The 23,481-nt window shown below is 39.2% G+C and overlaps 1 protein-coding gene and 1 long non-coding RNA gene across 6 annotated transcripts in view; one reads left to right on the top strand and one right to left on the bottom strand.

The window, feature by feature from the left end:
• The window catches only part of LOC117400429 (E3 ubiquitin-protein ligase RNF19A-like), a 45,786-nt gene extending 28,611 nt beyond the window's left edge, over positions 1–17,175 (bottom strand). For 2 of the 5 annotated variants that reach the window (XM_059022439.1, XM_059022436.1), the window contains exons 1-2: positions 17,001–17,175; positions 14,260–14,397 (exon numbers count right to left, since the gene is read on the bottom strand). The gene's annotated coding sequence lies outside the window, so the exon portion shown is untranslated. The remainder of the gene's footprint in view (positions 1–14,259; positions 14,398–17,000) is intronic. The other 3 variants (XM_059022437.1, XM_059022438.1, XM_034000385.3) reach the window with 3 other exon arrangements.
• A 110-nt stretch (positions 17,176–17,285) lies between these two features.
• LOC131736885 (uncharacterized) lies at positions 17,286–22,669 on the top strand. Its single transcript, XR_009328466.1, has 4 exons — positions 17,286–17,340; positions 18,314–20,552; positions 20,965–21,050; positions 22,585–22,669. It is a non-coding gene; the product is annotated as an uncharacterized LOC131736885 (long non-coding RNA).
• Positions 22,670–23,481: the final 812 nt, after the last annotated feature.

Genomic DNA, 23,481 nt, shown 5'->3' with positions numbered 1-23,481 from the left:
GAATTAGACTCTGCTTTATTCGCTTAGTTTCTGCAAGAACGTCAACAGGGAGGCAGGGACATGAAAGCATATAAGTGGGTGCCCGCATCAGCTCGGGCAGAGCCGAGTGAGACAAGCTGCTGTGTCAGAGTGCAAGACTGTTTGTTGTTTTTGAACAGGGGCCGGGAATAAATCAAATAAGCCGTGGATTCGAATGCCTGCAAAATTGTGTGTGTCTCCTTCCTTCATTTTCCACCATATGCTACAATATTAATTTGGCTTCTGGGCATTGTAAATCATTTTTGGAATAGAAATGCCAATATTCATTATAAGCCGAAACACACATAACACTGTCTCCTAACAAGGTGGGAGGGGGGTGGAGATGCTTATATTGACAATATTATATTGTCCCTCAACGACAGCCTAATATATACTGCATCAAAGTACATTGTTGATCTCATGCATTAAACAAAGCAACGCTTTAAAATAAAATAAAATAAAAAAAGCCAAGTTATGTTAAGTTCAAACCTAAAATAAGTAATGAATGCAAGAACAGAGAAAATGCCACCTCATACTGTTAGCATCAGTGGATAAGTTTAAAATAACATTTTGAATTTACTGCAGTTTGTTCAAATTAATAATGCAGCTTGTCAGGTGAGCAAAAATTGTCATGGGGTTTATGCTACTACAGAATAAGACCTTTTGAGACAACTTTGAAGACTTCAATAGGACTGCCAAATCAAACAGATACAAACTTTTTTCAAAGTAAATCTTTTATGACAGAAGAAACAGGTCGTGCCACCAATATTTTGAAAGGCACAGTTTAGAGATACTATAATAATGGCTGGTATAAAAGCACCAGTAGCACATACAGTACCAGAATAAATGATCATTTTGTAAGAAAGAGGTTTTATAATTTTATTCCTGAGGCTTCACTACTGTAACTCAGTTCAGTGATGGAACTGCAAATTCATGATTAACTAATAATCTTTTTATTTTAAAACTCCACCACCACACCACAGCTACAGAGGCATCCACCAACGCCTTTCCACAACCAGCAGATTTACACAAAAAAAAAAAAAGTGGTACCCGTTTATTTCTAAATTTAGCACTGCAGCACCGTTTTATTTGGCTTTTGGCATTTCTGCTTTAAAAAGATATGAAAAGCAGAAACACTGCAGCTAGCTACAGAGGCATCCATATTAAGAATGAAACATTAAATATTTGGCATAATATCAACAGATTCTGAAATCCTTAATTGAAAAGAACAAACTACAATTACTGTGCGTCACCAATCCCTTCAACAGCAAGCAGCGGCCAAATCTGAGAAGATATGAGAGCAAAAGTAATCTGGCATTGTGAAAAGCAGATGAACACCACTCCCCTCCAGCCACCCAAAAGGCACAGCTCGTTTTCATTAACACCACAAACAGTTGCAGCAAAGGATTCCATTTCCAAACTTCTTTTAAAAAAATTAACCCTTTCCGGTCCGATGTCAGACCCTGTCCGACATCATCAAAAATACGTAAAGCACAGGTCTCTAGTCATTTCTCCGGAAAAAGCAGAGAAAACCATGCAATGGCGGAGTGAGACCGATAGGAGCCGAGAAAAGCCGAAAAATAAGGGGGCAGATGTGAGCAATACACAGCCCCGGCACCACAGAGATAACACGGCCATAAACTAACAAGATAACTGTTTCCGCATCCAGGGCTCAAAGAATATAACAGAAATTTGCAGAGCTTTTTGATAAGTTATAGTAATACAATAATGACTTGGATCGCATTATTGAGGAGTTTGGTGATAAAACGAGTGATCAGGAGATGATTTATCGGTATGCACTACTATGAAGAGGTATATGAAAAATACAGCGAACAAGGGGTAGGGCGGGGCTGAAGATGAAGTACTGAATGTCCTGTTGATATGCAGTGCATTTTAAACCTTTTTTACTGTGAAAATACTTTTAAACAGTGGGTCTAAAATAAACTGCGCGTGTGAAAATAAATTGGATCAGACACGCCTGAGACGCGCTGAATAAATGGACCGCAAAGGGTTAAGCATAACAAATCTCATCCATTTTGTTCTGGGCTTTATTAAGCAGCTTTCCAGTTCTAAATAAGGAACATTAAATAAATCTGCCTACATGTTTTAAACATGTTCTGTTACTTGTGCAATCTGTTTTATTACTATAGCTACTATTATTAGAATTCTTGATTTACCCTCCTACAAAAAGAGAGAATGAAGAACCGTTTACACGAGCAAGCAACTACAGTAACTTTCTGCGAACAGATCGCACCAACCCACAGAGTCAACTGCAAATACCAACACTATTCGAAACCCATATCCAGTGAAATGCTTAGCAATTACTGAAAGAGGAGCTTTCACATTTCAGAACTGCCAAAGGTCATCTCCCCCACCATCCCTTTCCATCAGCAAGCTTACACAGTTTGGCAAACTTTGGTGTTCTTGTTAAGCCCCTTGCAGCAACGGGCTTAACGAGAACATGTTGGCATTTAATTTAGGCACATTTGTTTGTAATCAGTTTGAGTAAAAACAGGTTTCCTTTATTCTGTAGTCTTAACATGTACCTTGCTCAAAACAAAAAGCTGCAGAAAAGTATTTGTATCAAACCCATTAAATCTTAATTTATAGATTAATGGTCTTCCTCCCAAGACATCTGCAAGCAATACAGTCAATTCTCACGAAGACTCAACTCTGATTAAACACATTTCCTGATATTAGATAGTCCTGGCCAAATTTAGCAACCAGTTATTGTAAATCACTTCCTATTATACGAATTCACTGAAGACGGATTTCCTGTTTGTGAAAATTACTTTGGAGCCCACCCCCCTAGGGATGAAATTTGAATGAGTTGTCCTCGTTCGAACAGCCGAGTGTAAAGGACATTGGGAAATGTCCTTTGTAAAAGGTTATGACTAAACTTACCTGACTGATTCTGACAACCTTCAGTAGGGATAACTGCTGCTTCATACTTAGTCTGGGTGTTCAGATATTTAGGGCTATTTTCTTTTCACTTTCCTTTTGTTGATGAAAGGTTTGAGAGCACACATTGTACAGCCTAGCCTTATGCTTTCTGCATGTTCTATGGAAATTATTATTATTATTTGTTTATTTAGCAGACGCCTTTATCCAAGGCGACTTACAGAGACAAGGGTGTGTGAACTATACATCAGCTGCAGTCACTTACAATTATGTCTCACCCGAAAGACAGAGCACAAGGAGGTTAAGTGACTTGCTCAGGGTCACACAATGAGTCAGTGGCCGAGGTGGGATTTGAACCGGGGACCTTCTGGTTACAAGCCCTTTTCTTTAACCACTGGAACACACAGCCTCCCAAATTAAACTTAGTTTTCATGCAAGTAAGCCTACACTGGTGCATAGTTTTGTACAGCCTCCTGCCTCCACACAAAGATTACTGAAGTTTTGGTTAATTTCTCCCCTTTAGGTCCTAGTCCATTCTGTGCGAGTAGTCCATGAAGGCACTATTCTCACTGAAAGCACCTAGTCTATTCTTATAACTTGTTTCTTGAAACCAACAGAACAAAAAATAAAATACTGGTTTATAAATAATGCATCCTAATCCATTTTGCTTGAGTTAACTTGTAGTTCACTGATATAATGCAAATGTAAATCTGGCTGAATGAATGGTAAAAACACACCAGGGGCCTGAATAAACATCTTTTCTAGGTTTTGCTTGTTCACTGAGAAGGTTGGGAAGGAGAGGTTTACAAAAAAAAAAAAAAAAAAAAACACAGAACACACTGCAGTTTTTTGTTTTTTTTTGCTTATTTTTCAGAACACTAGATTAATGCAATGAAGAGCTTGCACAAAGGATCATGGACAGTCCATAATCTCCTCAATTTGACAGCAGTTATGTCATGATCAATAATGCATAGCAGTGTAGTACAATCTAAATAGTTACAAATCAATGATTAGCTTAGATTTCAGCTTCTTAAAAAAAAAAAAAAAAGGGGGATCCGTTTCTCAACCAGATGAAACACACTAGATAAAAAGCACTTTGTAAAAACTGGCACAATTACAGTTAAGTCTTGAATTAATTTGTCAGTGCTACACCCTGCCATGCCGTTTAGGGCCATTCATGGATTTGCTACATGGTTTACTCACTTGTCACAGGACAAAAGTGAGTAAACCAAAAAAAAATAAAATAAAATACACACACACACACACACACACACACACGCATGCATGGATTTCTCTCAACCAGGTTTTGACTCATTCCTTTATTTCAAACACACAGTTGGTTTTGCTCAGAAAAAAAAAGAATGCAGATAGATTACGCAAAGCAAAAATATGTAAAATAGAATGTTATTACTTAATGATGCTTCCTTTTGATTTTATTAATTAATTTAGAAAAGTAAGCAGGCACACCTACGGGTGCTGTGTGACAAAGTTAATCAGGGCTTAATTACAGTAACTAGTGGACGGAAAAATCCAGCAGCCCTACATTTTATTTGTTTATATTTCCATTGAAACAACTATCTGCAGGGACAACCCCACTTAAATCCCAAGAAGTGCAATATTTAAGCTTCTGGCAGGGATTAATCCAAATGTTTAATAAAAACATCATTTATACAAAAATGTTGAGTAATTACTCTTTCCAACTAATAGTTCATACTAGCTTACAATGAACAGCAGTATACTGAATAGTTAAAAAAAAAAAAAAAAATGAACTATGTTCCAAAGAACAAAGCATTTGAACACTTAAGTTCTAAATAAAATGTCAAGGTTTTGTTCTCAAAATAAATGACACCTCCAAAAAAAGTCTTCTTAAAATAGCAAGCTGCTAGTGCAGTCTAGGGAAAATAACTCCACTTACAGTAACACAGCAGACTTCGGTATTCCCCCTGTATTATTTTGTATGACTCATTTTATCACTCACAATACTGAAACCATTACAATATACCTGTAGAAGTACATACTACATATGGATGCCTTTTGCTAAATTTCTGAGTTTGAAACAGGACACGTTTCTTTGACCCAGTGAATAGTGGCTTTTGTTCCTCAGACCATATGTTAAATGGGCTGAAACTACAAGGCCATGACTAAACTGGCAATTTTGTTATCAGATCTATGGAAACAAAAAATATATCCTACAGCTGAATCTTTTCAAGCCTTCTAAATTATTTTAAAGTAAGCTACTGTAGACCATTAATTTCCCCTTTGTGTCAGCTGAATCATTTTTTAGGCACTCACAAATCTGGCCCCCTTCCACCCTTAGCCTTTAAAATGTGCTATTTTAAAAAAGAAAATGACACTCATGTGCCAGTTTGCCTAGATTCACTCTCCTTATAGGAGTATACCCCAGCATGTGTGTGTCAAAGCTCAGTCAGTTCTCCAGCCTGAATTACAGCAGCAGAATAAGAACTGCCGAGAAATCTGAGCACTTTGAGCGCTTGATTATAGCCAAATACTTAAATAGACATCTAACTTTGTTGAAAAGTGGGGGAGCTAACTGAAGGACTAATTGCATAGTGAGTCGAATTTACGTGCAAGAAGCTCCAAGAAGCCAAGCAAACCTTGCAATTCGATCTTTGTCAGGTTACTCTTTCAGTAACTGTAAACCTATAAAACTGGGCAGGTGTTCACTATGTACTTAAGGAGCATGTCCTAACAAATAAATGCATGTCACACCAAATGGCACAATTCCCACATGCACCTTATTAAAGAGTTAAACAAACATAAAAGCAAGTACAGTTGCCACCGCTTATATCAGATGCGTTTGTGTTAACGTGATACACCCACAATAAGCGATGGACGGTATAAGCATGGAGGACCTCCCACACATTAACCTGACATTCAGACTGTCCCCTGATCACCAGCACAGCAAACAAAACAAACAAGCGTGCATGCGGTCCGTTTCAGGTATAGCATCGTGGCCGCCTTTTTTTTTTTTCCTCACTGACCACTCAAACTGTAAACCCGACACTGCTTACAGGGATAAATAGCTATGGTACAGTACATGGGTAAATCGCTCAGTAACGAGGCGCAAGCAGCTGATTGATCGATCTGTCAGAGCGTTTACTACAGCAATAAGCAGTGCCTTTGTTGTTTAAATCTATGTGAATGGCACATAAGATCCAAACAGCTGAGTTTGGCCGAAATATAAGAACATTTCTACCTCGTTTCCACGACACTGCAACACCGTGCTGGCATGGTGCTGTCACTGTTGTGAAAGCATGTAGAGTTGTTTCCACAATGTTTGTACAAATCCATACCGTGCCCTGCCAGCATCCTTTCATATCTGATACTGGCACGGCACAGTGCTGACTGTTGTGCGGGAGACTAAGCAACTGCACAAGAACGAAAAGTAAAACAAACAAAAAAATGTCGTTAAACAAGCTCCGTGGGAGGATTAAGAAATTAAAATGCTGATAAAAACACGGTGTGAATATAACATCCAAAAACAGCTAAACATCGCAGTCAGGAAAATGAAGGTATATAACCAAATATCCCAGATATTAAGAAGCGCAGGAATTGAAGTTAAAAAAAAAAAAAACGTAGGCTACCTTTCTATTTGCTATCCTTCGTCTTCTGTAGCGGGCTTTACGTTGTCTTTTTTTTTATTTCTTCTGCAATTGTTTTATGTATAATAAAGTTGAACACCATCGCTAAAATAAACAACATTGCATTTAAAAACTCCATCTTAACACGTCTGCATTTAGGTGTTGCGTCATTACACAGAATTACACTTTGACAGCCTGGCATGCTTTCATTACTATGCCATTTGTGTACCGTGCGGACACAGTATGGAAATAATTCGTGGAAACAAGGTATTATTCTGTCTCGTGTTTTAATAATTATATATATATATATATATATATATATATATATATATATATATATATATATATATATATATATATATAATGTTTTTACAACATTCATAAATATCAAGAAACGAGTGGCTATAAGCAGATACTATTTCATGAACTGTAAGCAAATTAGCTATGTTTTATTACTATATTGCAGGAATTGCACACTACTAACAATACCCGGTAAAACACTGTATTAAAAGGCAAATATAGGCAGTATTATCTGTAATCCTTGAACACAATTGAATGCTAGTTTTTATGTACTGTGCAATGTTGTAATCAGACACCATTGAATGTTGGTTTGTTATAATTATGTACAATAAGATCGAATGTAACAATGCAAAAGCATTAGTCACACACTCTGCAGTACACTTGACAACCATCTAGTCACAGCATGAGCCGAGACTATGTGGAGCCAAGCTCTGTAGGATTTTAACCAATCACAGAGTTTTGATAAGGACAAATTACTTTCTATAGGTTGCCTGCTACAGGGACTAGGGGCGGAGCTAGGGCTATTTAACCCCGGGAAATATGAATGAAAAGTTCATACTGAGCTCGGTGCCTGGAATCAGACCCAGGGATCCTTTGGATTCCTGTATTGAAGATTGTTATTTTGTGTACATTCCACTATTTGAATAAAGCATTAGAGACAGAGACAGATCGGTGCGGAGAGGAGCGGCAGCAGCAGATCCAGCACGTAAGCAGCGAGCGATTCCCGAGTCAGAGACGGAACAGACGGCGACGCGGCTCAGCAGCAGCGGATCCAGCATGTAAGCGATTATTATTATTATTATTATTATTATTATTATTAATTTCTTAGCAGACGCCCTTATCCAGGGCGACTTACAATTGTTACAAGGTATCACATTATACATTATTTCACATTATACAGATATCACATTATTTTTACATACAATTACCCATTTATACAGTTGGGTTTTTACTGGAGCAATCTAGGTAAAGCACCTTGCTCAAGGGTACACAGCAGTGTCCCCCACTGGGGATTGAACCCACAACCCTCTGGTCAAGAGTCCAGAGCCCTAACCACTACTCCACACTGCTGCGATTCCCAAGTCAGAGACGGAACAGGCGGTGGTGAGGTTCTCATCAGCAACAACACACAATAAAATAACTAAAAACACCACATCCATCAATAAATCGCTACAGGAACTAAATGCATCAGATTGTGTCCATTCCTGCTTATAAAGACCCTGGGAATAAACGTGTATTATGTCATTGCAATCACTCAGGTGAAACAATATCTTGTAATTGCCCAAACATCAACATTTTTCAACAAAACTTTCAAGTATTGTAAAGGTCCCTGGGGTCATAGAGTAACATGTATTTCTAAGCAGAATACATCATTAAAACACTTAACTTCTTATGGTTTCTGAAGTACTTTAATGTTCCCCAGTGTGTTCTGAAAAAAGGACACCATTTCCAAGATGCTACTGTAAAAAATAGATATTTAATGAATTTTTATAGCAAGAGTCAACTACAGCCATAAAACTCCTGTGGGAGCATCCCACTGAAAAAATGCTTGGTCCTGAAAGCATAATGACACTAGCTGCAAAAGGACTGTGACATTCTTATTGCTTTTTATACACAAATGAGCTTACTTGACTTGAAAAGCATCTTAAAATGATGCAAGCAAATTCCTACACTACTTGGTTTGACTAAATGAGTAGTAGACAACAAGCTTCAATATGAAAGCTGAACATTTATTTCAATTAAGTACGATAAGTGTTTCATGAAAAAAAAAAAGTAAAAAGTAAAAACAGGCTTCTGTTATTTTGAAATACCATACCACTACTTCAGATTATTACCCCTGCTTAATAACAGTAACAAATAACAGCAACAACATTTTAATTAGGGCTGGTGATGAACTTAAAACTGTTCATGACCCTGCATGAACATTAACCTGCTAACTTCCATAAAAACAAACTAAAACTAACAACTACCTAGCTTACATTTAACTAATAATTTGTTGTAGTCTCAGCTTAACTAGCCAGCAGCTTCAGTCACTCTGTCCTAAACTGCTAACATTATACAGTATAGACCATGGGTCAAACCAACGTCCGTGTAGGGTGCGTCTTATTGTGGGTTTCTATCAACGTGGTCCTTCTGGCATCCTCGGATGTAGTGGTTTTCAACCTGTGGTACGTGTACCTTTACTGGTACGTGACAGACTTGCCACTGGTACACACCGACAGTTCTTTATGATGATATGATTCCTCAAAACACAATATAAAAAATGCATATCACATGTTTTAATAAACTGAAGTGCGATAAAGGACGATGACAATTTGATTGAATAAAAATGCTTTTAAGTGCAGAGGGGTATATTAACATCAGCAGAATACAGAACCCCGGTTTCTTGCAACAGTTGTGATGGTGACCAAACACGCGAGTACTGTTGTGTAAAAAAGTAGCTTAAAAATGAACAGTTGCATTTAACAAAATGCCCTGAAAACGTAAAATAAAGAAAATTAATGAAGGGCTGTAATGCAACAAAAAGCACAAGAATTAAACAAGGAAGTGAAAAGGTTACCGTACCAAGCTGAAAAGTTATCTTTACGAACTCCAATAAACCAATGTTATCTTTTGCCAGTCAAATCGTAGCGTGCCTAAATAAAGTGAAGAGTCAACACGTCTGCTGTGTCTTGCATCCCAGATATAATAGACTTAGTTACATTGTTTACTGTCAGCAGTTTAAGTATAATTTAATTGCACAAGATTCCAGATGAACGGCTAATATCTCTTCAGCCAAAGCAGCAGACACAGTAATTTATGAGCACCATTACCATAACGTAAAACAGTATGTAGTGTGAGTTTTGTACTAAAAGCAGGGTCAGCTGTTCCAGGGAAAACAAAAGTTTATTTCTCAAACTGATCATTTAGAAAAAATGTGACAGCAGAACACACAGAAATACTTGGGACTGTAATTAGGAAATGTACTATGTACTGCAGCTTACTTGCTTGCAGTAAACAAACAAAACCAAAACTAAAACGCCATTTATAGGCCTAAATTTAGCTCTTTGTCATATATTTTCATTAGCATAATGTACTTGCTGTGGTGTATTTAATATAGTAAATATAACAGAACAAACTCACTGCAATTTAAACTTGTTTTTACTGAAGAATAAATGGTATGTAAATCATAAGAGCTGTCTGTTACATGCGGTCAGATCAGGATGTCACTAACACTGAGCATGGCAGCTGCAGCATGCCGGCCCCATATTACTGTACAACTCTACACAATTAAATGTGCGGTCACCAATTCCATACACAACACTTGCAAAATATTAAATATAAACATGCAGATTTCATGAATAGATTCAGCAGAATAAGGCAACAAACAAGAGAGTACAGACACAAACCCTGGTTGTAATGGGCAGGTCTCGGTTTTACAACAGCAGTTTAAGATTGCTGTTAGTTACTGGTGCACCTAGTGGTTCCTGCTGGAAAAACAGGTACTTGAAATGAAAAGGTTGAAAACCACTGCTCTAATGCTTTTCCATTTTTCTTTTTTTTTCTTTTATTTAATTTTAAACCATTTAAAAAAGGGAAAACCATAACAAAACAGAGAATCATTGTGTTTTATACACCGAGCAAAAAAAAAAAAGGGGGGGCAAAATATAGTTTGCCCCGCCCCCCTGTAATCACAGTGCAGAAGCACGTGCTCCCTCTGCCCTCTTAATTTATCCCAAGCAAATCTCTCTGCCATGTAAAGAACTTCACAGCAAAGACTTCGTAAAAGCTGCTTTGCAGGGTTGTGCCACTGTATAATGAAAACGTTAAGGATGCATTCATATTTTGAATGCAACACCCTTAAAACCACCACTTCTGTTTCCATTCTCCTTTTTGTTAAAAACAGAACATTTAAAACAAACCAAAATGTTTTAAAAAAAAAAAAAAAAAAAGGACAGACATATAATAGCTACAGTTGTACTAGCCCCCTCTGATAAAAACCTCTAAAGCAGTCCACAACACCACAAGACCTATTGCATGTGACCAAACCAAGTTCCCAGAAGCTTATTACACAAGACCACTCATACAGATGGGCCAAGTTCCATAAATGTTAAGAACCAAGGACTTAAACAGTACAAATCAAACAAACACAGCAACACACTTCCTGTACAGATAGTATTTATTTATGGTTAAAACCAGTTCAAATTCCAGCTACCTGTTCACATTCCAGTTGTCTGTTTCAGACTTTTGGTATCTGAATTCATTCTATAATTTTGTGAACTCAGTCAGAACAGAAGAGTAGTATTGCTTCCTTCAATCATGGGGCCTGTGATGTTGCCCCTTGATGTAAACAGAGATAAAACAAGCAAACGATCAAACCTCCTTTAGGGAGTCTAAAGGATTTTAAGGTTACAGGAATACCATTTTTCTGAATCTTAAAAGTTGTATAATAAATTTAACCAGTACACTTAACTTATTTATTCAGATGCCTACTTTGCACCAAAAAAAACCCACAGGTAAGTGGTACTGCCAGCCCATTTAAGCTGAAATAGTAAATTCCCAAGGTCTCATGCCTTTTCAAAAAAGCTGTAGTCTTCTCAGAGATTTGATCGTAGGAAGGCACTACACTGGCAGAGGTTTTTATCCAAGGACTGATACTGACTGTTTCACTATGAAGTCATAAATTACCACCATGGAAAACATTAAATAAGCATTCAAGTATTAAGTATTGTTGCCTGTAGTAGTTTTAATAAAAAAGGAACAATAACTACAGTATCAGCTTAGTTTGTGGTTTTGATTACTGAGAAATGCAAAACCACACTTTCAAATTCCTTACAGTTACAACAAGCAGCACCTCCTCCTATACTGTATATGGTGGTGGGATATTCAAAGCTGTAAGTGGTTAGACTATATCAATAAAGTGCATCTAGACAAATACATAAAAGAGCCCAACCCTTCTTAGGAATAAACATGTTACTTTTAAGTGTGACTTTTTCCCCAGACTATGCAGGGAAAAGGAATAAAGAAGTGGAATCAGTTACAACAGGAATCTTATTCTTCCGAGTCACAGCTGGAAGAATATCTTCTCGGAAGTAAATTTTAAAAAGTATTCAAATAACAGTTACTGCTACAAAACCATTGTATTTTATAACCTGTACCATTTTAGTTGGAGAGTCATTTGCTTATGCTCTATCTGAACACCAACTGATAGTTGTTACAACTGCTTTGAAGCCTATGAAAGCAAGATCTGTAGATAAGAAATAAATCTACTCTAAACAAACAAGCAACAGGAGGTTAAAGGTAGCAGGAGGCATTACATAGAAAATGAATGTGAACTGTGTAGCTTTCTGACTGCCAAACAGAATTTTGAATTTTGAACATTCAACCAAGCTCTGTTAAATTGCAAAACCTTAAGAGCGTATATTTCACAGTGGCAGACAAATGCTCAACACATCTACAGTAGAGTTATAGGACTGATCTTACAGGAGCACAATGCCTCCTGATGTTTTTTTGTAAGAATGTTAAGCATGAAGACAAACATCTCAATTACAATAATTAACAGCCAGCAGCTTATATCAACCTTCTGACAGATATTTTTTCTCTTAAAGATATCCGTCAGCTTCCCACTCATTCCAACATCTGGTGAAAGGACATGAAAGCCGATATTCTAGATCAACCAATAATGATTTCTTCACCCCCTTTCTCTGAACAGCAGCTTAAACATTTAAAAAAATATCTACTTCTTGTGGGCTGCGGCGAGCAATCCATAATTCATAGAAAATATAATTAGGAAGCTTTGTCTTACCTACTGTAGACCAGAAAATGGGCACCCAAGGATCAAAATAATACTTTAGAGGCAGTGAGTGGGGTGGATTGAAGAAAACTATACAAAATCTATTGAAATAGCAAATCACCACTGATCCCCAAGTAAATGTATGAACTTATTACAAACAGCCAGGGATTCGAAGATTGTTAAACCTTCGAAGGTTCGTCAGACGGGTTCAAGCACTGTTTTTTTTGTTGTTGTTTTCTTCCTGTTAAAAGAAACTGTTTGACAATGGGTGAATACTATAAACCACACATGCAAAATTCGATCTTTTTTATTTGTATAATGCATATTACGTAAACAAATGTTATTAAAATCCGCTACCAAATCGTTCTGCGTAGCAACTCTAACACCGCTGCCGTGTATGGAGCAGGCTATTATATCCAATGGGCTCGTACCTCTAGTGGCTGTATTGCTTCAGTAAAATGTGTACTGAATGCCTAATGTACGGCAGAATATGTTTGAAACATACAAAATATACACTAAAACTAATAATTTTAATTTCGAAAACTGAGCATCGTCCGCCCCTCCCCGCTCCAGCTCGTGTTATCCAGAGGCAAAACTTTAATTTCTTCATTCGCCCCCTTGACAGTAAAGTGTTGTATAGCTTAAGGCGTAAGCTGTATTGAAAAAAATGTCTCGAAACCCCTCTGCAATTTGGGATTTTTTTGTTAAATGCCCAGAGGACCAAAATAAAAGTTGAATGCAAACTGTGCAAGCAACTCGTATCATGGAGGCATAACCAATCTCTGGAGTCACGTGACAAGTGTAAGTTCATATTATTAGTATTAATATTTTAAGTAATAGTAAAATGTGACTGATAACCTGCTTGGAACGGTGAATGTTAAATAAAGATTTGTCCGCGGTAGTTGGTGCTGGTGCAATGCAATGCAAGCTTACTGTATAGATCGCAAACAGGCTCAATTAAGTGTAAATAAACAATGTGCATTTGTATTTATTTAAATTATAAAAACATGATTTCTGTTCTATACAACGTATTTTTAAACTACATGTGAATGTTTTATTCCATTTATATGGATTAGCTGTAAAATAATATGATTTTCAATCAAATATAAACTATGGTGACGTCACCAATAAATTATGCAAATGAGTACCATCAAAGATTCAAACCTTCCTTTGGTAACATGTTCCAAACCTTCGAAGGTCAAAATGTACCCTTCGTTGCAGCCCTAATTATTGGACAAAAACATGGACTGCTAAAAAGATCCGACAGCCAGTGCATCATATGTAAAAGTGACACTGGCCTCAACATAAAACATGAAAGTACAAGTTCCAACACTGGGCAGGTATTGCAAAGAATGATTACAGAAACAATTAGGTGCATGACGATTTGGTTACAGTAGAATGGTACTGGCTCATTTATAAATAAATTACAAAAATAGATATATGATATACTGTCGGCTTACAACAGTGACTTTTTACAAATGTTGTAACGTAACATTCCTATTATGTAATAATTATCACAAGGTATGGTTTTGATCTATACATGTATGTGTGTTAAAGTTACACAGTTGAGAATACGTTTGTATTATAATATTGCATGCATGTTATTTAAAAATTAACTATTTATAAGGGGAAAAATGGTACCTTATAATAGCAACAATACAATACCTTGTCGTCTTGTTGACATGCTAGGAGGGGTGATGAAGTGTACAAAGCTGGGTGAAGTTGCAACTAATGGCACACATGTACGGGAATAGAATCTCCAGGTTCCTAGATCACAGTTCAATGCCTGCAGATGGTTAACTTCTTCAGGAATGTAAACAAATTAAGACAGACTATTGCAAAGGATTATAAAACAAATGTGGTACTTCAAAGAGAATCAATCTGTGTTTTTCTTGGCATATCAGTGTAACTCAAAGCATAGAAACTTATTTCATTACAATCCACATTGAGACAAAAAAAGCCCTCATAGGCCACAAAACATGCATTTCCAGTACCTTTAAGCAATTTGCCACTGAAAATAAATTAAACAGATTTGTTGATTTTATATATATATATATATATAATTATATTTTTTTTTGCAACACACTTAATTTGTTTTAAGCCTTAAATTGACAACAAACACAAAAATAATTTTACAATTAAAGTCAGGTCATTATTCCAAATGTTTTACAATAAAAGGGGCAAATAATCTATAGCATTACCACTAGGACATGCAAATACCTTTCATATATGTGGGACACATTCCCCGAATATGATAATACATGAACGTGTATTGGAAATGTAACTGGATTAATTAATGAAATGGTATCTTGAGAAACGGCAAACTGCTGTGTCTTGAAGAGGGCCTCCTCATGCAGACATACTGAACTATGTGACCTACTGAACGAGGTGACCGGGGCTAGGTGGCGCCTGAACGGGTTAAGGCTGAAAGGACAGTTGAATTATATACAGAATTCACATGTGCAACAACAATAGTTTTATCTTTTAGTCTTTTTTTCCAGAACTTTACATACTGCCGTGTACTGAGTTTCTATAATGCTTAAAGATAGCGGCCGAGAATCACGTACGAGACAAAGTCTTGCGGTACTGAAAACATTCAGCACTACTTTATTTATTTAACTACTCAGAATGCGGCTGATAGTGCTTTCGTCACTAAACACCCACTTCCTTATAGATTGTTGCAGCATTTCAGGCACTCTAAATTGGCTGAAAAATACAGTAGCTTGGTGTTTTAATATCTGCGGTTGCAGATGCGGGAGCATGCACTCACACGCACAATACTGTGGAGCAGTGGTTAGGGCTCTAAACTCGAGTTAAATCCCAGGTGGGGGACACTGCCGCTGTACCATTGAGCAAGGTACTTTACCTAGATTCCTCCAGTAAAAACCCAACTGTATAAATGGGTAATTGTATGTAAAAATAATGTGTAAAAAAATAATGTAATTGTATGTAAAAATAATGTGATATCTTGTAACAATTGTAAGTCACCCTGGATAAGGGCGTCTGCTAAGAAATAAATAATAATAATAATAGATATCCGCCTTTGGACCAAGGTATACAATTTCAACTTCAACTATATCAACTTCGGTCTCCATTGAAGTTAGCAACCTAAAACAACTGCAATATTGGCTGGCTGACTGATGAGCATGTGTGCATTCATTTTTGTTTATTGCTTGTTTTTAAAATTGCTGAAGTTTGCAAACACCCCCTGAGTGTTTACTGTATGGAAGTTAACGCATGGCTTTTTCAACCTTGGACTGACTCACCTAGGTTTGCCAAGCAGTTTTTTGTTTTTTAAACCAGAGTTCAATAATCCCCTTACAAAATTACTCAATGTCCTGTTCTTTACTAAAACATGTTAATTTCTGTGCCATTTTTAAACTATCAGCTAGCCTATCAGGGGGTATATGTGAACTTTGTTTTAAAATTGTGAATGAAGCGTTAAACAATTGAACAGTATGTCAGAGAAATGTTTTTCCAAAATAAGAAAATTAATTAGTTTCAATTCAAGAGACAACGCTCTCGGGAAAGTGACACACTACACTAGTTGCCAATTATGAAATCACATTCTGTGGAGGGGTTTTGATTGTTGAAAACTTTGCTTAATCTTTTTTTTTTCCATAATAGTTAATCAAATGCACCTTTTGAAATAAAAACTAACTTGCCACATTTTTAAATCTAACTAAAGAAAGCCAGTCAAGACAGTTTTATCATGTCACAGTGAAAACCATAAACCACAGAATCATAACAATGACATTAGGCAATCATTTCCAACGAAGTGCAATTAAACCCTGGCCTAAATCCGAAAACACACACATGCAGGTACAGATATTCATTATTCATCGTTCTCAGATTCTAGTACTGAGAAATCTAATCTTCACTTTTCATGATCATCTCTCTACAGACTGTATATAATTTCAAATTGCTCTGGTCCTGTGTTATGTAAATTACGTAGCTAATTAGTACCCTGTATTGAAGCATTGGTTTACATCAGTGTGTTGTTAGCATCTGTCTCACAGCGTCGTCCTTTGTCGAGTTCAGTTATGAATTCCCATAAATTGTTTAACTACAATTACTTTTCTTTAACTAGCGAAAATACTTAGTACGAAATACGGCAAGTGAACGTTTTGTTTATTTTTTCTTTCTACGTAATAAAATGTATTTAAAAACGTAATGCGTGAATTCATACGTGTATTTAGTAAAGCACTCTTTCGTGCAAGATCACCAAACTACAGTGTCAGTATGCACTGTATACAAGTGCAGGCCTCACACCGCCCATCTGATCTAATTCATAAGTCATTCTGCTACTAAACACTGAAGGCGAATAAAGAGGATACAGCAGGATAGGACATACACACATACACATGATACACAGCGAACGGAAAAGAAACACCCAAATTGCCTACCTCAAGAAATCCAGAACGACCCAGGCAGTACTACAAAATTGCAACAAATAAAATATATACATATATATATATAAAAACTCAAGTAAATGTCCACAATTTACTGTCTTGTAATATTTCTTTCTGGTTTAACTCCGCTTCTTCCACGTCCCCCTACTCAGCTACCTTTATCTCACAGCCTGCTACTCCCGCAATCATCCCCTTTCTCTCGCATTCACCCAAAAGAGTTCAAATTTTCTCGCGATAACCTGCTGAGCATATAGAGGGGGACCGGAAGGGAGGAAGGGTTCTCGCGAGATCAAAAATGGAAACTTTGTTGTGTGAGAGGAAACAGTCGTATGATGTATGTGAGCTTAATATGAAATGTTTGTTCTGTTGTGTTTTATTATTGAAGTAAAATACGTTTAAAAACATATTAAGTTTCCTTCTTTTTAGTTTATTATGTTTTCTTGAACTTTCTTCATCTAGATAAAACTTACTGTTGTTCAATATGGACACCCCATTCCAAACTCAAAAATACATTGAAATAAAGGTTGTCTCGCTCCCAGTCTTAACTCTGCATTTTATTATAAGTGAAAACCTGATTTGTAAAAAAGGAGTCACCACTTCCTAAACTATCTCAGTGCACTATGCTATCACCTGGGGTCGTTTTTACATTCCATCCAATCGTTTTTCCTTTTTGAACCGAATAATGCTACATTTACTTTTTTTTTTTTAAGCAGAGAAATCAACAAATGACAATCAAGTGGTTCCCTTTCAAGTATTAAATGTTATTCCATTACTGAGATACCTTTGTGTATCCGATTTCCCTGCGTTCACGGAGATCATTCTGCACCGATTTTGTGCAGAATGATCTCCGTGAACGCACCCAGTATTTCACAGGCACTGTGTCAGACACTGACCCCGCCCATGCGGGAATAAAGTGACACCGGCAGAAGGGGATCAGCGCCATTTTCTTTAGCTTGCTTGGAAAGTAGCATTGTGCCAGACCGTCACGGTTATTTTGTGAGAGAAGTCAAATTGCTTCTATTTCTCAAACTCTTCCTTCAGGAAAAATATTCATGTTTCTAGTAAACATTATACTTTCGTGTGTTTTCTGCACCTAACATTCAGATTTGGATACTTCCCACACGGCCTCTGGGCAACTCCGTGCCTTTAAGATCGTTGCTGCTGCGCTAGCCTCCTCCAGAGCCTTTTCTTGTATTTCTTCTTCTCTCCCTCTAGTGCCAAAAGCGAGAGAGTGTAATATTTGTATTACTAATATTAGAAGTTAACATATATGTATATTTTACTTGTCCTTCTTTCTTTCGTTCCAGGGGGAGTGGCTCCAGCGTGAAAGTGACCTGTCTCCTTGTTTGCTACACTACAGAGGCTGTGCACACAGATGACCCGCGTCCAGCTGCAGTTCTTCCTCACTTCAAGATGAGACACTCTGAATTACGCCATCCACAGTCTTGCGACGTGTGACTTTTTTGGAAAGTCGTACAGCCTTTTCTCATGTGCCTGCGACCTGAAATTGCATAGGGTCAGGTAATGTTGAACATTTTCAACATTTGCTGCATGGTCAGAGTGAAGCTGTACAGCTTTTATAGCTGTCTGTGCCTGACATGTCGCATTAATCTGCAACAGAAGTATGAATCAACCTAGACTGGGGTGGACGCAGTCCACTCACTCTTTTGGAAGGGTGGAACTATTTTTGGTGAAACAGCATTTTTCACACTCCATCTTTATTGTTATTTATCTTGAATAAGTAGACTGCGGTCAAGCTGTCAGCCAGTTTTGAAATGCCAGTCAAGCAATCGGACGCTTAACTTGTATAGATAGTTTCCCTATTTCAAGCAGTGAAATTCTTCACTTCGAGAGATTTATAACTGCACTGGAATGCAACGAGGGATGAAATACACTTTCATACATTTTCAAAAAGAATGAAAAACATAATATTTAATAAGTATGAAATAAATCCCACTAATAGCTTATTGCAACAGAGTCAAAGGACAATTCTATGCTGTTTAAATGATTGAGAACAGACATTTTTCCTGCTTACTATTAAAATGTATTTAACCAAAAACGTGTGTATGTGTGTACCAGTATATGTGTGTATGTATATATCTGAAACAAAAACAAAATGACAAGTTATCAAAAGTGCCCAGCATATAGACCTGATCAGTCTCTGGATAGACTGCTGTGGGATGATCCGCCGCTCTTCCTGTGGAGCGGAGCTCTCTGGCGGCAGCTGTGGCGCAGGGTTCTCTTTCTTAGGCGGTAGTGCTGGGACTCTCTCTGGGGCTCTGGCACTGGCAGCATAGGACGCTCCTTCCTTGGCAGCACGGAGTACTCTCCCTCCGGTAACGTGGGACTCTTTGGCAGCAGCTGCGGTCTCTCCGGCAGCGACTCGACGACCACCTGGATGACCTCATCCCACTCCCTCTCTGAGCGCCACACCCCCAGCTGTGCTCTCTCCCACCCGTCCGGTGTGGGGCTCTCTGATTCGGCGGGTAGTAGAAAGACAAATAGGAAAGAAAGAGCCTTCGAATTTAAAGGCTTATCTCCCTGCATGTGCTTTTGGTCTCCATTTTGTCATGTATGTGTTTTTAAACTAGAATTTTAAAAAGCATTGAGGTTTTAGAGGCGTGCTGGAGATGGGCTGTATTGGTTTTATTGCTGTTTTTTTGCGAGCTACTTGTAATATCTTGTAATAACTTCTGTGCAGATATTGAGCTGCACTGCCCTTTAGTTTTAAATTATAATTCTGTGTTTAGTTATTGTTTTAATTAACGGGCAGTGCAAACTGCTTGCCGTGGCTGTGTATTCTAGATCTGCCCTGTTTGTTAAATATAGTTTACCACCTGTATTTAATAACACGATGTTCACTGCCTGACATAGTAATGTTGGCCCAGAATGTACTGGGCGAGCCAGCTGGGATCCTGCCTGATCGGGAAGGCTCAGGCAGCGTATCGGGCCATGACGGACATCGAAGCTGCCAACTACGACCTGGTAAAGCAAGCCATCCTACGCCGGCTCAACATCACGGGGGAAACGCACAGGGTACGATTCCGGTAGTACCGAAGATCCCCAGATACACGCCCCAGGGTGGTTGCGCAGCAGTTGTGTGACCACATGGTGCCATGTGGTCGGCGCTGAAACTCAGGTATAGATACGGCACCACAACCCCACCACCCTGGAAGTAGCAATAAAACTGGCTGAGGATTTTGAGGACTCCCTGGTTTCAGCCCACCTGGCCACAGCTCCCATCCACCGGAGCAGCTGCACACCACCTCCTTTCTGCTCCACCTACAACACCAGGACTGAGACCTCCTAGATCTCCGGCCCCAATGGGCAACCTTGTCTCCTCTTCATGGAGGTCAAGGTTGGCCCCCAGCGGGAGTAAAGCTGCTACCTCGGCTACGCTGCCATACCAGCAACGAGAGAAATTTGTAACCAATGTTCCCTCCTCCCCTATCTGCTTTAGATGCAACAACAGGGGCACCAGGCCAGCTCATGCCCATCGGCAATGGAGTGTGACGTGGCGGCGGTACAATTGGGCATCTGGAGCGGGTAAGCATGGGGAAAATGGTCGGGAGGGGCCTTGTATTGTTAATGCAGTTTTAGGCAAGGTGACAACCCATGCATTAGTGGACGCCGGGTGTGAGCAGACCTTAATTAAGGCAGCTCTCTTGGGCAGTTTGTTGTGGCAGCCACGAGGCCAGGTGGTGATCTCCTGTGTCCAATCAGATACGGCAACATACCCCACACTAAAAGTATATTTATCGGTAGGACTGATAAAACACCACGTAGTAGCTGGGGTGGCAGTAAGGCTACCACATCCAATAATTCTGGGTCGAGACTGGCCAAATTACAGAGAATTGGTTAAATTAATGGCAGTCTCGACCACCCACGTAAACATGGCACGAATTGGTGATGTGTTTCCTTTTCAAGCCGAAATGTTTTCTCCTATTTTCCATTCTAGAAAAATGAATAAAGAGAAAAGGACCACAAAATGGGAGAGAGCATCTCTAAGACAAGGCTGGGGTCTGGTGGGAGAGCGCTCGGATGGTAACAAACGCCAGTCAAAGAGAGTCAGAATGCAATGTGACCGAGAGGGCGAGGTTACTGGGCCATCTAGGTCAGATGCTACTCCAGCCCCTCTCAATATACCGGACATGTGGCACTCAAGCGTGGACATAGTGTGGGTCCAACATAATGACCCGTCACCAGTGCGCTTGGGGACAGGTCCGGTCTATTGAAGGTAAGGATGTTGACGGCGCTGGGGTGCTGGTATTTCCGCACTTCAATATCAAGGGGCAATTACTGTATAGGATAAACCTAGCCGCGGGCACAGGACAGCCTGTAACACAATTATTGGTTCCCCCGTTTTGTCGGCCCAAGGTCATGAGGCTGGTGCATGATATTCCTTTTGCGGGACACCACGGATTGACAAAACAAGGGAACGGATATTGGCTCGATTCTATTGGGTAGGACTTCATAATGATGTGTCGAAATATGTAGCCACACGCCCAGACTGCCAGCGAGTAGCGCCAGGTTGAGTGCGCCCCGCCTCTTTGGTTCCACTGCTGATTATTTCCACCCCCTTTGAACGTATTGCAATGGACATAGTGGGCCCTTTGCTACCTTCTGATTCTGGGTATACGCATATATTAGTGGTGGTAGATTATGCAACGTGATACCTGGAGGCAGTTCCATTGAGGTCCACTAGTGCAGCTGCAATAGCCAAAGAATTAGTGCAGATTATGGATAGAGCAGTGATTCCCAAGGAGATTTTGACTGATCGTGGAACCAACTTTCTGTCTAACACACTACAGCAAGTGTATAAAATATTAAAAATACGTCCCATCAGGACATCTGTTTATCATCCACAGACGGATGGTGAGATGTTTTGTAAACAAAGAGCAAAAACATTGGGCATCGCTTCTTCCCTACCTCCTTTTTGCAGTGAGAGAGGTGCCACAGAGTTCGACAGGGTTCTCTCCCTTCGAGCTCTTGTACGGCCGACAGTCTTGCGGCATCCTCGATCTGTTGAGAGAGGGGTGGGAAGAGCACAAAGGCTCATCCAAAAATGTAGTGCAGCATGTGCTCCTACTAAGAGATCGCCTGGATTTGGTCGGTCGTTTGGCCTAGGACAACCTCAAATCGGCTCAGCACCGGCAATAGCAGCATTACAATAAAAATGCATTAATTCGAACCTTTTGACAAGGAGACAAGGTAATGCTGCTGCTGCCCTCCTCAGAATCAAAATTCTGCTAAATGCCAGGGTCCATATGAAGTGATATGGCCTATAGGAAAGGTCAATTATGAAATTAGACAGCCCAATCATTGTAATGAACGTGAAATTTATCATGTAAATTTATTAAAGCACCAGTAGGCAAGGGAGGCCTTATTTATAGCCCCAGGCAATGTAGAGGGTGATTTAGGCCCCTGTCCATAGACCCCAAGCACTAAAATCATTTCGATGGGGGAACAATTGGTTCCAGATCAGCAACGGGAGCTGCGTAAGCTTATTGAGGAGTTCAGTGATGTTTTTTTCTGACTTGCACAGCAAATCTAACTTAGTTGAATATCTCTCCACCAGGTGTCACAGTACGAGATAGTCCTTACCGGATCCCAGAAAGACGACAAAGTGGTGTTCGCAAAGAGGTATGGGACATGTTCGAACTTGGGGTGATTGCACTCCAATTGTCATAGTGGCCAAGAAAGACAGCACCAATTGCTTCTGTGTAGATTTCCAGAAGGTAAACGCTATTGCCAAGTTCGATGCGTACCCTATTCCTCGGGTCGACGAACTTCTAGATAGACTGAGAAAGACTAAGTTTATCTCAACTCTGGATCTGACAAAGGGATACTGGCAGATCCCCTTAACCCGCAGTTCTAGAGAGAAAACTGCATTTTCAACCCCTGAAGGGCTGTTTCATTTAAAAAACCATGACTGATGGACCAGGTTTCACGCCCACATCATGAATATGCAGTAGCATATATTGATGACGTGGTTATTTACAGCTCCACCTGGCGAGAGCATTTGGCTAGGGTTACAGCCGTCCTTCAGTCTCTAAGGGTAGCCCGGCTGACACCTAACTTGGGAAAATGGAAGTTTGCCAAATCAGAGACTCAATAATTGGGATTTTTAATGGGGAATGGAAGGGTGAAACCTGTTGTCACCAAAATCCAGGCTTTGGTAGACGCGGCGATACCCAAAACCAAGACTCAGGTGAGGTCGCTACTGGGATTAGCCGGTTATTACTGCCGCTTTATCCCCGAGTATGCCACAGTGGTTAACCCTTTAGTTGACCTCACCAAAAACAGTGCTCCAAATTTAATTAAGTGGTCAGCTGAGTGTCAGGGGGGGTTTGATACTGTTAAGCGAAGACTCTGCCAGGCCCCCACTCTCATCACACCAGATTTCACCAAGAGATTTATCCTCCACACTGATGCGTTCGATGTGGGTTTAGGTGCGGTCTTGTCCCAAAAGGTA

The sequence above is a fragment of the Acipenser ruthenus genome, chromosome 4, assembly GCF_902713425.1.
Source record: "Acipenser ruthenus chromosome 4, fAciRut3.2 maternal haplotype, whole genome shotgun sequence".
Taxonomy (NCBI): domain Eukaryota; kingdom Metazoa; phylum Chordata; class Actinopteri; order Acipenseriformes; family Acipenseridae; genus Acipenser; species Acipenser ruthenus.
The sequence above is the reverse complement of the archived record's forward strand: the minus strand, read 5'-3'. Positions and strand labels throughout refer to the sequence as shown.